The 15,790-nt window shown below is 34.4% G+C and overlaps 1 protein-coding gene and 1 non-coding gene across 7 annotated transcripts in view; both read left to right on the forward strand.

Moving 5' to 3' along the window:
• MAGI2 (membrane associated guanylate kinase, WW and PDZ domain containing 2) overlaps nt 1-15,790 on the forward strand; it is a 1,482,569-nt gene that overhangs the window by 90,887 nt on the left and 1,375,892 nt on the right. The gene's annotated exons all lie outside the window — the stretch shown is intronic.
• On the forward strand, nt 9,335-9,438 carry LOC116809854 (U6 spliceosomal RNA). Its single transcript, XR_004370026.1, has one exon. It is a non-coding gene; the product is annotated as a U6 spliceosomal RNA (small nuclear RNA).

Consider the following 15,790-nt stretch of genomic DNA (forward strand, 5'->3'; position numbering starts at 1 on the left):
AATAATAGCACTACGGGAACAGAGATCCCAGTGTGAGTGGGGCTTACAGCCAGACTGCAAACTGCACCTTCCCCCTCATGCTTCTGCTTTAGCAGAGTCTGCGCTTCTCCTTGTTTAACAAATTTCAGAACTGCCTGGAATCCTGAGCTACATGACCTCTAAGAGACCTTCCTACCAATCTCTGACCAACCTGAAACATTTTCAAGAAACCCAGGACTTTTAGAAAGCTGTCTTTTTGGATCTACCAATAGAGAGAATGTTTTCAAAGTGGTCTCTGCTTGGTTGACCACCATTTCCAAAATTTCCTTTTGGTTAATATTTTCCCAAATGAGACAAAGCTGTGTGTGCATTCTCCGAGTCATCCATGTCTAACTTCACATAATTGATGTTCTGAGCTTTGTGAGGAGTTTATGAAAATCCGAAGGTTTATTTTTAGTAGTCCTATAATCATGAAGTGTTGCTTAATGAGTTTTTTCTTTTTTTGCTCAAAAGATAACGATGCTTCATTTATTCTTTACCAATAGGTGGATTCTTCTCATTATTAATTTCTATATGGTGTTATCTGTACCCTCTAGTGCTGCGGGAAAAGTATACAACATTCCTAAAAAGGGACCGCATTTCAATAAAAACAAAGTGTAGCTAATTATCGTGATTTTGATTTAAATAAATGAATTAATGATTTTGATCTACCTGTAGGTCTGTGCCCTGTGACCATACAAGTTTGAATCACTGAAACAGTGAAATAGTGGACATTTTTAATCACTCACCACAATGCCTGGCACTTTAAAATATTGAAGCAATGGAAGAAAGATTTAAGGTACATGTCAATTGATAAATGCTTTGGCTTATGTGAATTATGCACAGCACAGACTGATCCATGTTTTTTAGAAAGTGTTCATCTTTCACATTGAAGTGCTTTTAAAGTTTGGAAATATTCCATGAATTGTAATAATTTTGTACATTTTTACAATACCAGAGCTAAATTTGATGTTTTAATCATTTTAATTAAAAAAAATCTACTTCAACCTAGATTGATATATCTGACATACTATAATAATTCATCTGTAGTAGTTATGGAATTATACTTAGAATAGCCTGCTCTCTTTATTTATACTTTTCTCCTGCATGCATAAAATATGAAGCAAATTATGCAGTTTTGCTTCTAGTATTATTTTCATTGAAGAAGTCCCAACATGCTCGTTAATAGCAAGGCTGAAATCACTGTGTTGGTACAGTTCTGTAGTGTCTTGTTTTACTTAACTATAAGTCATTAAAGTTTGCGAACAGAGAATTTTAACTTCAAGTGCATTTTACCAGATGCATAACAAGACAAAACAGAATGTCCTATGGTGATTTGATTCACTATAAATCCTACTTAGTGTAAATTCTTTAACCCTACAATATTTTCAAATGTCAGACATATATGAAAATGTAAAATCATTCTTTAACATTAAGCATACATTCCAACAGTTCGGTCTACTTTAAAAAAATTGAGGTATATTATTTCTTTGCTTTATACAACTTTTCCTGGTTTTAGAATCAAACTAACGGTTTCATTTTCAAATCTGAAGATACTCTTTAGGTATGTAGGACTGTTCTATAATAACATTTACTTAATAGATCTGTTTTTATTAAATGAAATAAATTAATATTCTATAACTTTTCTCAATGCACTGTTTAAATTTGGTTTGTCCATTTGCTTCATACAATCAATTAAACAAAGGGACATAGATTTCCCTCATTTCCAGATGCTTTTGAGGTACTTAAACAGCAAAATATTTAATAGACCAAAGTATTTAGAACTTAGTAGAAAAACAAAGAGATGTGATTCTTATCTAAATTCAAAATTTTAATAAGAAGAATGACTGTTTAATCCATATCCTTGAATCTTCTTCAAACTTAATTCTACTGTCAATTTATTTTCCATTCAGCCCATCTTCTTAAATATTTGTTTAAGCCTTAATCACACAAAAATTCAAAGGAAGATGTATGCAAGTGTTCATTCCTTTATTTTTTTTAACATCTATAATTAGAACTATAAGGTGGGAGAGGGACTGATGTTGATTAACTGTAATAATAAGAAAATTAGGCAAGGTCCTTATTATCACTTTTGTCACAGCAATTTTTTTCTTTATAATATGAAACATGTTAAATTATATGTTCCCAAAATGTCCTTGAAAGACTAAAATAAATTATGTGCTTGTTTAAAGATTCATTTTAAAAAGGCAGAGGGCATGAAGTTGCAGACCAAAAACTGAGATTCTAAAAACTGTTGTATCATTACCAGACAATCTTGACCATTTGCATGTCCCTGAGGTTAAAGATTGAAATTAACAAATTTCCAGAAAATCCGGCCTCTGAGGCTTTGGAGCACTGGGTACACCCTAGAGGAACACACAGGCTTTTCTCTTTTTAATTTTATTTCATGACTCCTCACAGTTCAGCAGTGGTCTGATTTTAAGTGTCATCTGAGTTACTAGGAATGGGAATCCTAAAAATGCCTACTATGTGGTCTTAATTTCAAGTTCCGGCCTCAGCATCAGCCTCTGTACTTAAACATTAGGAAAGAAAACAAAATTGGCTGAATGCCTGCTAGACATTCCATGAAAATGTAAAATCATTCTTTAACATTAAGCATACATTCCAACAGTTCGGTTTACTTTAAAAAAAATTGAAGTATATTATTTCTTTGCTTTATACAACTTTTCCTGGTTTTAGAATCAAACTAACGGTTTCATTTTCAAATCTGAAGATACTCTTTAGGTATGTAGGACTGTTCTATAATAACATTTACTTAATAGAGCATCTTTAGTTTTAACTCAAATAACAGCCCTGTGAGGGTGGTGAGTATTCTTATTTCATAGATGAGGAAAGAGAATCTTAATGTAAACACCTAGCCCAAGGTCACAGAGAGGGTAAGTGATAGAATTAGGATTATAAAGTCAAAATAATTGGCTCTAAAGTTAATTCTAAATTTCCCTGAGCACCAATGGGAAAAAATAAAACTTCCTATTAATACCATAAGCAGAAACATGTAATATTCTTCATGAAAAGGGTCAGTAGGATGTGGCAGTTAGGAGCACAGATCATAAGCATGGAAGCAGATTATTCCATGCTTCTGGGTTCGCCTTCTAGCACTGCCACTTTTAAGCCATGGGACCTTGACCAAATTACTCAACCTCTCTAGACTCAATTTTCCTTTAGGTAAAATAATAATAAGAGCACCACAAAGAGTGTTGTAGGGAATAAATAATCAGAACTTGGCACATAGTAAGTGATAGCTATTATTATTATTATTATTAACTAAAAGAACCTTTGAAGGTCATCTTATTTAATCCCTTCTTTTTCTAAGTAAGAGGCTGAGATCCTAAGAAGTAGAATACTTGTCCAGGGTTACAAAGCAAGATAGAAATAGCAACCAGATTTCCTAATATCCAATCTAATGTTATACTTGTAAGCAAAAACAACACTTGCAAGATAATGAATGCTAATGCTGTATTTAGAATTTATTTGTATCATTTTACAAATCCCTAAGCCTTTTCTACAATCTGCCTATTCCTACCGAGAAATAATATCACCTAATTATAAATTTTTATGGATATTGATAAAAGGAATGAATCAACAAATTATGAACACACTGTTACATTTTATAAATCCATAAAACCTTAAAGATAGCCTCTTTTATGTACAAATAGTATACTACATAGAAAGTGAATGAAAAATAATGGTACAAATAGTTTTACTTACATAATAGAGATGTCTTTTTTGAGCTAAATACTTTAAGATTTCCTGAATATTTGTCAAAAGTAATGATGTGGAGCGGAGTTGCTGTTCTCTCCTGTTGTCTTAAATGGGTTGGCTTCCTCTGCATTGCATATTTTTTTCTAAAAGAGAAGACAGCACAGTGATTAATGCACATATATTTTATGTTGTTAAAGCTTCAAAAATGATAAAACCCTATTTTCACAACAGATTAGAAATATTTTGCTTCTGGAAAAATGGTGATGAACTACATAAATAGAAAAATCAAAAGTGGCTGTAAATGATGAATGCTTCACTTTACCTGAGAAGTTGTTTTTCTCTGATGGCCAGAAAAAAAAAAAAAGCAGAAAACTCATCTTTTTGATTTGTAGAAACTTAGATAAAAATAGTTTCTAGACTTTCTTTCAAATTAATATTCAACACACAAGTTACTGAGCACTTACATGCAAGGCAACTAGTTACTGGGGACACTGAAATTGATAAGGCAGATCTGACCATCAAGGTCATTATAATGACTAGTTATATTTTTTGTCCTACCATGTTGCTGACTTACGAATCCAAACTATAATTATGTACTAGCATCAAAAAATTTAATAAATAGAATGAAGACAATGTCAGAGCTTATATACACATTAAATGGTCTCCCCTTACTACCATACTCTGATTACATTAAATACTATCAGAGGTATGGTTAATTTTCACTCAAAAATACCATTGTAATTTTCTTTATTTGTGTAATTAAACTAGAAGATCTGCAGCACATTAAAACAGAGCTGAAATAAGATTGCTTAAATGACAGCATTTTGCTTTGGGTCAAATAAAACATTTCTGGAAAATTCATTATCTCTTAAGTAGGCATTGTTCACAGATTGTAAAAATGCTTATTTATTTCAATAATAAGATTGGATCTTATATGCTTATTTATTTTATCAAATGCAATATCTTAATATTCTTGACTTAAATTTTTAGAGTAAAGGATTTACCAACTAGTTTGCTTTATAATCAGATTTTATGGTGCAAGTTTCCTCTGATAATTTCTAAGGGTAATTTGTTGTCATCAGAAGATAATGTATACATGATGCTAACTGGTATTGAATCTGTAAATAATAGAGCACTAATAATTTTACTGAAGATTTTTCTGTGATATAATCCTGGGATAGTTTAAGGTTTATGGCCATACACACAAAGCTATACATGAAATATTTCCAAATAATAACTGTACTTAAGTTTTATCCATGCTTTTATTATTCATGTTTCTTGGACTTTTCAGCTGAAGTCTACCAAAGAGACAGAGTATATCTGTAAGGAATCTTCTCAGTATGATATATGTCAAAATTAAGGGGAGAACAGCTCTTCCACATGGGAAGTCTGGTACATTGGAAGTGCAGGAACGGAGCTCAAGGAAGAGCTATAAGATGAAAGTGACAAGAGAAGAAGACCAGAGCTCTGTGAGATAATTCGTGTGTAACATAGGCCTAGTTAAAAATCTAAGCAAAACTGATCACTCAATGTCAATAAAGCTGTGCAGACAAAAAAAAAACTGCTTAAGATAGGGATGATCCACAGTGTGGCAGAGGCAAAGAAGAAAAGATAACGCAGAAAGAATCATGGGATTATGGAAGAACAGAGAGGCTTGAGTAATTAAGGCAGGATTGAGGGGAAATGAAGTCATTTAGTATTGATCATGTATTCACATAATTTAATAAAATTATAAAGAATTAAATATAGATTTGACATATCTTTTTGGTTATGATTTTAGCGTGCTATTTTTCTACAAGACATTGACATGACAGAAAGACATTCAATTATTCATTATTTCAAACAACAGATATTTATGGAACAGGCTCCTTGTAAAATAAAACATTGTTCAAGCCATGTTAGGGCAAAATTAAAAAGGTAAAGATGAACACTCCCGAATTAACATAAAAAAGGTGGGGATTGTTGGAGTCAAGAATTGATGGGATCATGGCCGCGCATAAAGAAATGACAACATTTCCAGGGAATCTGAAAAACAGTGACTCAGGGTGTTCAAGACAGCTGGAGTCTCTATGCTCACATAAGATCTACTATAATAGTGTATTAGAGCTATTATCACAGATGTGAATTCAATGAGCAGTAATCAATTGTATAGGACACATCCCTACAAACCATTGTGTAATTGTGTGAACAACAGCTCTAAGAATGCAAAAGGAGAGATCATTTCTGCCTAAGAAAACCAGATAAGGTGTGAGGAAAGGTTGAACATGGGATCCTGGCCATAGGAATGGAAAGTATTCCAGCAGTAATAAACTGGAGGAAGAGCAATAACTCAGGAGTATAGAGGGTTCAGCAAACCGTAAGATAAATATACTACCAGAAGCACAGACTTTGTTGAGAGAATTGGTGGATCAGAGAACTGAAGAAAGACTCAGTACAGAGGGCAGTACAATTGCAGAGAGCCTTAGTGCCTAGAAAAGGATTGATGCAGTAACAGTCTGATGAGCAAGATAAGTCAGAATCAAAAGCTGTTTAGGGAAATTTATCCCACCACATGTTGAAAACAAGAAGGGAAAAACTCATGGTAAAGTACTTTCATCATAAATTTTATACCCTGAAAACAAAACCTCAAAACTGGATTGATTTTTATGAGTGGTGAAATGTTCATAGGAAATTATGTGAGTATTTGCAAGGATAGTTGGGAAGAAATGAAACTACGTGTGTTAATAAGTGATTTCTTAGTTAAGTAGGAAGTGAGCTGAAGGAAGGACTCATAAGAAAATGAAAACAATAATGATGGTTTCTTTTTACTAATTAGGCCAAAATGGCAACCTTACAAAAAAACCTAAGTGTTGGGTATTACTTTTCCCTCAAAAATTATGGATTCTTTTGTTCATCTCATCTAACTTAAAGGTCTATTCTTCCTTTAATCTGACTAGTAAAATGTAATTTTAAGAAGAGAAAAATGTAGAAATGGTTTACCTATGAGCATTCTTAACAATGGAAGTTATTGCCAGATCATTTGGTAATCTTTTTACATTTAATACGCCTCTTCACATTTGGCAGTTTTCTGTGCAACAGTGGAAATAATGGATAAGGGGTGATTTTCTTGGCTAGGAAATAGGGAATGCAAAATGAATGAAAATCTTGAACTCAGGCATACACTTAAGATGCTGGTTATGACTACATATTTCAAAAAGCTGTTACTATCACACAGAATCCTCAGAACCAAGAAGTGATTTAGCCTCAAAGTTTATTTTTAACAAAGTTTATTTTAAATTGCCAATTTTTCTTCTTCATAATTCTTAGATGTTTTTAGAACACATCCAAGAAACAAGTATTATGAGAATTTCTCAATTCTGAAACTTAGCAAATTTAGTTAATAGCATTTTTTGCACTCAAGAGAACATCAAAATCCAAACTTAAGACTTGGTGTCTTCCTGGATTCTTAGATTCTAGTGTTCATGCATGCATTAGTATGCTCGGACTGTTGTAGCAAAGTATCACAATTGAGTGGCTTAAACAACAGAAATTTATTTTCTCACCGTTCTAGAGAACAGAATTTCAAGATCAAACTGTCAGCAGGGTTGGTTCCTTCTGAGTCCTGTGAGAAAGAATCTATGCCATGCCTCTTCTGCTGGTTTGCTGTCAATCTGTGGTGCTCCTTGGTTTTATGGGACCATCAACTCGATCTCTTCCATCATCTTCACATGGTGTTCTCCTGATGTATGTGTCTGTGCCCACATGTCTCCTTTTCATAAGGACATGATGAGTTATATTGGATTGGGGCATACCCTACTCAGTATGATTTCATCTTAACTAATTACGTCTGCAGTGATCCTGTTTCCCAACAGGGTGACATTCTGAAGTACTAGGAGTTGGGACTTCAACATATGCATTTAGGAGAACACAATTCAACCCATAACAGTATGTATAAATAGATGGATATGGACATTCTTGGAGTCAACCTGCAGATCATCTACTCATTTGAGATCATTTGTCTCTCATAGTTAGCCAGAGAAATTAAAGACAGGGCAGTCTTCATCAGAAGAGGGATTGTTTTCCACAAGTACCCAAGCACTACTATTGGGGATCACCTCTTAACTGACTCCCCTAATATCAACTCTTACCCTAACCCCAATTCCCTAATGTATGCTTTACCTGAGTCACCCAGGTAAATGCCACATTTATATTACCCTATTCCCTAATAACTTTCAGTGGCTTCTTGTTACCTGCAAGGTAAAACGCAAGTTCCTAAGTATGCCATTTAGTCTTCCATCCACCAAAGCATCCCTGCCACTTAATACTGTCAACTGTCGCATGTACAAATCCGAAGTTCCATCTGAATTCAGGTACTCACTGTCTTCTGAACACACCAGAAACTTTCTTGTTTTTGCACCTTTGTTTATATCTATTTTTATTGGCATAAGAAATCCTATTTCTTTTATGTGGCCTATAAACCTGACTGAAATGCCACCTCCTCCATGACACCATCACTATTCACAAGTTATTCCTGCCTCTCATCCCTATAGCATTCATTCCTATAGCAATTGCCCATTTCTATAGCAATCTTATAAGTTATTTTGTACTCATTTCTCTTTGCATTGCTAGATTTCTAAAACATGTTTATGTTTTACCTTCCTAGCTAGCCTGTAAACATCTTGGGAGTAACTAATTCTGTTATTCATAGTGTAATACTGGTCCTCAGATGTTATTGATGTAATTAGTATTGATTCATTGTACTTTTTTTTTAAACCAGTGAAGTGTTTTGTAGCTGTGTTTTTATGTCGTTTAAATTGTTGAGCATCCATAGTTAGTTGTTACATCTCTAGTTCACAGAGTTTGACATTATCTCATATGTAGTTGGGGGTCAAGGGATTTGGATTCATCTCATTGAACTAGTTTATCCAGTCCTCACTTACTTGCCTTACCTGTAAAATTAAGAAGTAACACTAATTTAGTTCTAAGGTTACTCTCAGATCTAAAATTCCACAGTTTAAAAGTCTATACATTATATTTTTTAAAATGCAATCTCTATGTAAAGTTAATCGGACATGACAAGTTTGTATACAGATACATGGATGGCTGTAATTGATTAAGTGTTGTTGCCTTTTTGTTAGTGCTGACTGCCAGTTTAGTGACCCTCAATTATTTGTTTGGTTTTATAATCCATACTCTAACTACACTGTAAATAGTTTTAAAGTGGTCTATTGAAAATGAAAACTAAAAAGTAATTTGAAGGCAATTCCTGTAATGTTACGTAAGAAACTACTCCTAGCAGTGATTAGCTACAGGGAGCAGAATCAGGGAAATTAGGGGTAGTGGAATTTTCAATTTAATATTTTTTAACAGAATATGTAGTACTTTCAAAATTAAAAAATAATAATTAGCCAATTTGGAGCCAATGCCTTTTTTTTTTTTTAAAGAAAATACATCAGGCTGGTGAAAATCAATAATAAAAATAAATATAAATATCTTCTTCCTCCTTCATATGGAGTCTTAGATGCAAAGTATCAAATCTAAAAGTGTCTGTGAAATACATAGATAGCTTTATTCATGTCCTTTCATATTAGGATATGCAAAGTGATTCCTCATGGTGCTCACTTCAGTAGCACATACACTAAAATTATAATAATACCCAGATTAGTATGGCCCTTGTGAAAGGATGAAACACAAATTTGTAAAGCATTCCGTATTACCATATTTTACCCCCCCAAATTACAAAGTGACACAAGGAAACATTTGGAGGTGATGAATATGTTTATTACTTAGACTGTGGTGATGTTATTATGAGTATTTGCATATATTCAAATTCATAAAATTGTGAACGATAAATACATGCAACTTTTTGTATTTCAATTATGCCTCAGTAAAGCTGTAAATGTAAAAATGTCCTTCCTAGGGCCGGGCATGATGGTCTGTAATCCCAGCACTTTGGGAGGCCGAGACGGGTGGATCACCTGAGGTCAGGAGTTTGAGACCAGCCTGGCTAACATGGTGAAACCCCCTTTCTACTAAAAACAATACAAAAAAATAGCCAGGCATGGTGGCACGTGCCTGTAATCCCAGCTACTTGGGAGGCTGAGGCAGGAGAATCACTTGAACGCAGGAGGCAGAGGTTGTAGTGAGCCGAGATTGTGCCATTGCACTCCACCTTGGGCAACAAAAGCGAAACTCTGTCTCAAAAATAAATAAATAAATAAATAAATAAATAAATAAATAAATAAATAAAGTGCTTCCTCGTGATAATTAGTGAAGAGACTAGTGTTTTGAACATGAAGAAAAAGTAAAATAAATAAGTAACCTAAGAGAAGCAAAATAATATGTGGTACTTGCTATCTGAATTGACTAAATTACAAGTACATAAGCACTGTATGTGATTCTAAATTTTCTGGAGTATCAGATTAAGAAGAGTTTCTTGGCTATATCCTTTTAATTGCATAGTAAAAAAGCATCTAAATAATTTTACAGAGAAAAACTATCTTGACATTGACTTAAAGATAAAACCCACTTTGTTAGTTCTTCTGTAAGGGATATTGGGACACAGAACAGACCATGTCTTCAACTACAGTTTTGGAAAAGATGCACTTTGTTCAATGGACATTTCTTTTACTGAGGCTCTAACAATACTGAGAGCATAATACTCTATTTTAACACAGGGGACTGACTTCTTCTTGCAGAGAACGAATAACAAGGCCTAGGCCCTTCGCTTTCTGATGATCCAATTTTGTCAAGGTTTAACGGGAAGAACTGAAATTTCTGGCTCATTACTGTTTCCATCAAATTGCCTTACAACACTCTTAAATGTATCATTTTAAAGTGAGTTTAGTATGTGAGACCAAGAGAGGGAGGAACCTAGTAGGTAGGTATGCCCTCTTGTGGAGTTCTCATTGACAATCAGCCTCTGTTACAGTACAAGTAAACCAGAAAGGTAATGGACAAGTTCAAGAAAAGTTAGTTCACTAACTAGACAGTGAAAACAAGTGGATCTGGAGCTGAGGAACAGAACTCTAGTCCCAGGGCCAAGATAGCATGAAGGTGGGTATAAGAAGTTACCCAGTTCTCCTTTCTGCAGCAAAATTGGTACCCAGCAGCTTACCAAAATACTGGGGAAGAAGTTAAGACAGACATTGGAAGTGCACATCAGTTCAACCTGTTGGAAATTCAACTGACGATTTCAACCTGTTAGAACTTCAACTTGTGGGATTTTCAAGTGGTTGAAAGACCAAGACCAGGTTTCATCACAGTTTGTTATAGGATCCCCATCCTGGTCTTCATGAACTAGGCTCTATTGGCCACTGCAGATAACTGCACACTGCTTCCTTAAACAGGAGTGTTGATTATCACCTTTCTAAGGCAAAGGCATTTCAAATGACAGGAAAATATGACCTCTTTTTATTTTTGTTGGTAAAGCCCTCTTTGCACCAGATTCTGAGTGCAGAGATTAACCTAATTGTTCTTCACGTGTATTCTTCTCTCATCTTGTCCAACAGATACTCAGTCCAAGAACTATCACCTCTTGCTTAAGGGAGCTGTTTTTTTTTTTTTTTAAAATAAACACAACTCATTATTTCTACAAATGTCAATGTGGAGAATGAAGGAAACCGACATTTATTAAACTGCACTTATGAATCAGATATGCTGCCAACCAGTAATTTTACTAATTTGTTCATGATCTTATGCTTAGAACTTGAATCAAATCCAGGTCCATTTAATGCCAAAACATTTATTTCCACTGAGTATTACTGCCCGATACAAAAATTAAAGTAATTTTCTCTGACCCTATATGTATTTCAGGCATTTCTTGACCCAATACTTACAACATAAGTGCTATGTGCTCAAATTTACCTTCTATGTAACTCCAGACTTAAGGATCTTTCCAATAGAGTCCTGTGTATTCAGATGCAGACAAATGGTCAAGTTCACTGGCTATAGTTTATATAAAAATTATATAATTTTTATAGTAGGTGTTTGCTTCATACAGTAGGTTCTAACTTCCAAGGATGACCCTGTGCCAGAGTTCCCATATTCAACAAAATGGCTAAGAGCTTTTCCAGGATCCAGGACTGGTGCTGGTTCCTTTCCTGAAACCTCAGGTAAATGGCCATCCTAGGGATGCAAGTTTGTATCAGAGTTTAAGATAAAAGACTAGATTTATTGAGTTATGAAGCCCAAAGTCACTTCTGGACATTCATATACACACGTTCACACATACACACACAATTCTGCCTTCCCCAGCCATATGCATACTTACCTAGGAAATTTGTGCACAAAAGCTTGTCTAGGAAAAAACAACTCTTTCATAGACAAACAATTTTTAAAAACTGGCAGACAATTAATACCAAAATCCTATTTGAAAAAAATGTGAAAGAAAGCAACAAATTTGTCAATAGATGAGCATTTATAAGAAAAACGTTGCTACAGTCCAGATATGAAAGCTGTCACCTAAAGTTTTACTATGCATTGAAAATTGTAATAAAGCTTTTACTACTATGAAGGAAGACCATGAATCATAAGTGCAAGAACTCAAGACAGTGGGAGGAAATAGAATTTCAATTGGCAGAATTCAGTGAAGTGGAAGAAACAAACTAAAACCACAAACAAAACAAACTAAAATCACAGAAATATAAAAGAATTACACAGAGGAGACTCATGAGAATAGACACTGAAGAAAACACAGCAAAGAGATAGAAGATATAAATGAGGTAAGACAAGAAATCAAAATTAAAATGGATTATATATAGAATTAGGAAAGAATGATAGGTACATAAACCAGACAAGGCAGAAGCTATATATTCATAATTAGAGTCCATGAAAAACAAAACCAAAACTAATAGAACAGAACAAATATTTGAAAATATAATTTGAGGGGAAAGAATGTTAAAAACAGAAAAGAATAACCATATCTATTGAAAGCATATATTATGTAGCAGTAAAAACTCAGTCAATGCTGAGACATATCTTTCTGCTACGTACTCAGGATATATGTTCTTAAGACATATTCTAGTAAATTGATACGAAACACATCTTTTAAATGGCCAACCAAAAAGATCGTATTATTTACACGAGGAAAAAAACTCAGACTGGCCTTTGATTTCTCCTTGTTTGTATTCAGCACTAGATGTTAGTGGAACAACGCCTCTGAAATACTCAAGGAAACAAAGTTTAAGCCGGGGATTTCATGTCCAGCCAAGATATTTGTTAAGTATAAAGCCACAAACAATATAGAATGTGCCACAACTCAAGAAATACTGCTCACGTAGCAGAGACTGAACTTCAGCCAATCAAGGATGACAGGGAAAACTTTAGCAAATGGCTGGTGATAAGCACTTAATATACTTAGTAGAACTAAGGCTAAAGGAAATGTGTGGATTAGATGAAAAAGTCCAAAATAAATTGTATATGCCCTGATAATTAAAAATATACAAATAACAAAAAATTGGGAGAGTAATGCAGGAAGAATTTTAGTGATTTCTCAAAAAAAAGCAAACAAACATGTAACTACCATATGTAGAAACCTGTAGGTACAATATTGACTGCATCATCTGTAACAGTGTGGAGTCAAAGTATATTACCTAAAACAGATAAATTAAGTAATAGAATTATAACATAGTATGGTTGTATCACTTAACAGTACAAAACAGTAAATAAACATTATTTTTAAAAATCATACACAATTACTAAGTAGCTAAAAATAGCAATGTTTGACAATTTGGCATGGCAACACTGAATTTTAAAATTGTACATCTAAAACTTGCATAGCCCTTTAAATAGGATAATGAGGTGAATATATATTTTTCTCCCAAGAAGATACTCTTAAAATAACTTATGGCAAAACATAGCCATAAAATAAATATCATGCTCCTCCTTGTACTTATTTTCTAGAAAATTTATTATGTCGAATGAAAGTATGGCCAAGTTGAAAATTATAAGCCTAAAGAAAATAATGGTACAATAATATCTACTGACTTTTGGTAGATAATATTACTTGAGTGGCTGTCGAATCAGTTTCTTTTCCTTGGCTCTGAATGCTGGATCAAGAATCAAGGAAGCATTGTCCCTTAGCAGGAAGTGGAAGTACCTCCCGTAGGTTGACAGGGAAGTCTTCTCTCTCAAGGTGTGGCTGTGAGGCTCTCCCATCACTGACATTCGTATTTAGGGGAACTTCTGGCTCTTTCATCTCAAGGGAGCAAAAATATGTTACAACATTTAACATGGGATACAACATATTTGGGGGTCCTAGACACCTTTGAGAATCTGACGAAAGCAGTAGGATCTTTCTCCAGAAAAAAATGTACATGTCACATATTGCCTATAATCCTATGGGACTCACAGAACCCCCAGAAGCTCATCCAAAGAGACTCTCAAAATGTACGGACTTCAGGTTAAAGACCCTGGTTTTAAAAGTTCTTTGGACTTTGGTCAGAATTTTCAGTGTTGAGCTTGCTGGTCGGAAATATAGGTGTTACTGCATGCTCTTATGGAAGGAAGGCTGCTAAAATAACATTCCTAATCCACCTATGGTGTCTTTCTTATTTATTCTGGTATGAGTGACAGTCCTCAAAGTCTGATCGCCAGACCACCTGACTTAGAAATACCTGGATTCCTGTTAAAAATGGAGGTGGATTTGTTTGTTTCTAAACCACACACTAATCTAGAAAAGGCAGATGCATCTGCAACAGCAAAGCTTCCCCTGCTTCTCCAAACTCTATGTAGAACAGCAACAAATAAACAACCCCACCCTTAGTCTCACTGCCTTCTAAAATGAAACATTCCAGAGCTGCTGCAATAGGTTGCCAAGGGGAATAATTAATCATTATAAATCCAAAAGTGCAAAAGTATTTTTGTTGTGTTTTATTTTGTTTTCTATTTTAAAGCGACTAACATTTTGAGAGCATTTACCACGTGCCAAACCTGCAGGTAGACACTGTCACAAAGGATGTTTTATGTTCATTGCTGCTCAATCATCACTTGTCCTAAAAATAGGAAGATATTCCCGGGTCACTAGCTTTACTCATTTGCATGCAGCTCAGCGTGGTGGCAATGCTGAAGCAAGCATACATGGATGTCTGACTAGTAGGCACACACACATCACAATTAAGGGTTCAATTACCCATGTGGCAGCTAGGCAGGATGGAGCCCTGTGTTCTGTCTTTTAGTCAGAGATTAGAACATGTCTTAAGAATGAGCATTGCCCTACACAGTTATCTCTATGGGCATTGTAATTCAATTTGGAAAACACAAAGCACTTTTTTTTCTAGCAGATTTTCACTATTGTATTTTTTAAGAGGTGATCAAATAGATACCCAAGATAAAGGAATGTCAGGATTTATGGATCAAAATCCTCACTTTTCATTGTACCAAAAAAGACTGATGGAATTTTGATCGCAAACTTGAACCAACTGCTCAGATTACTTCACTCAAATCTGAGTACATCTCTTTCTGCACTGCTGACTTATGCTGTAGATCTTCCTCTTTGCAATTTTCTTTATCTTCATATAAAGTGAAACTCTGGACATATATAGGAATGTGCACACAATATTTAATTTGGTAGTCTGTGCCTGGCAGGGTCAATGCAGCAGAGTCTCACATGCTCCAATTTGTTATTGCACTTCTATAGAATTCACAATGAATTGCACAGTGGAATGTACAATATAAAATGTTCTCGATTTCACACACCTTTTAAAGTAAAAAGATCGCTTGGAAACTTTGTAAATTCAAATAAAGTGAACTAGATAGACTTTTTGGTGTTTCTCTACTAAGGGTCTTAAATACTGAGGAAAATAGACGTTTCTTCTGTTTTCAATTTCAGATGTCACCATTTTAAAATAAATGTTATTATGTATATCTCAGGTTATAACATGATGTTATGGGATCCATATAGATAGTAATATGATTACTGCAGTCGAGCAAATTAATATATCTATCATCTCACAGAGTTAGTTTTTTTTTCTGTGACAGAAGCAGCTAAAATATACTTAATTAACAGAAGTCCCTGGTACAATACAATTTTATTAACTCTAGTCCTCATGTTGTGTGTTAGATCTCTAGA

This window comes from Hylobates moloch, unplaced genomic scaffold, assembly GCF_009828535.3.
Source record: "Hylobates moloch isolate HMO894 unplaced genomic scaffold, HMol_V3 SCAFFOLD_1, whole genome shotgun sequence".
Classification (NCBI taxonomy): domain Eukaryota; kingdom Metazoa; phylum Chordata; class Mammalia; order Primates; family Hylobatidae; genus Hylobates; species Hylobates moloch.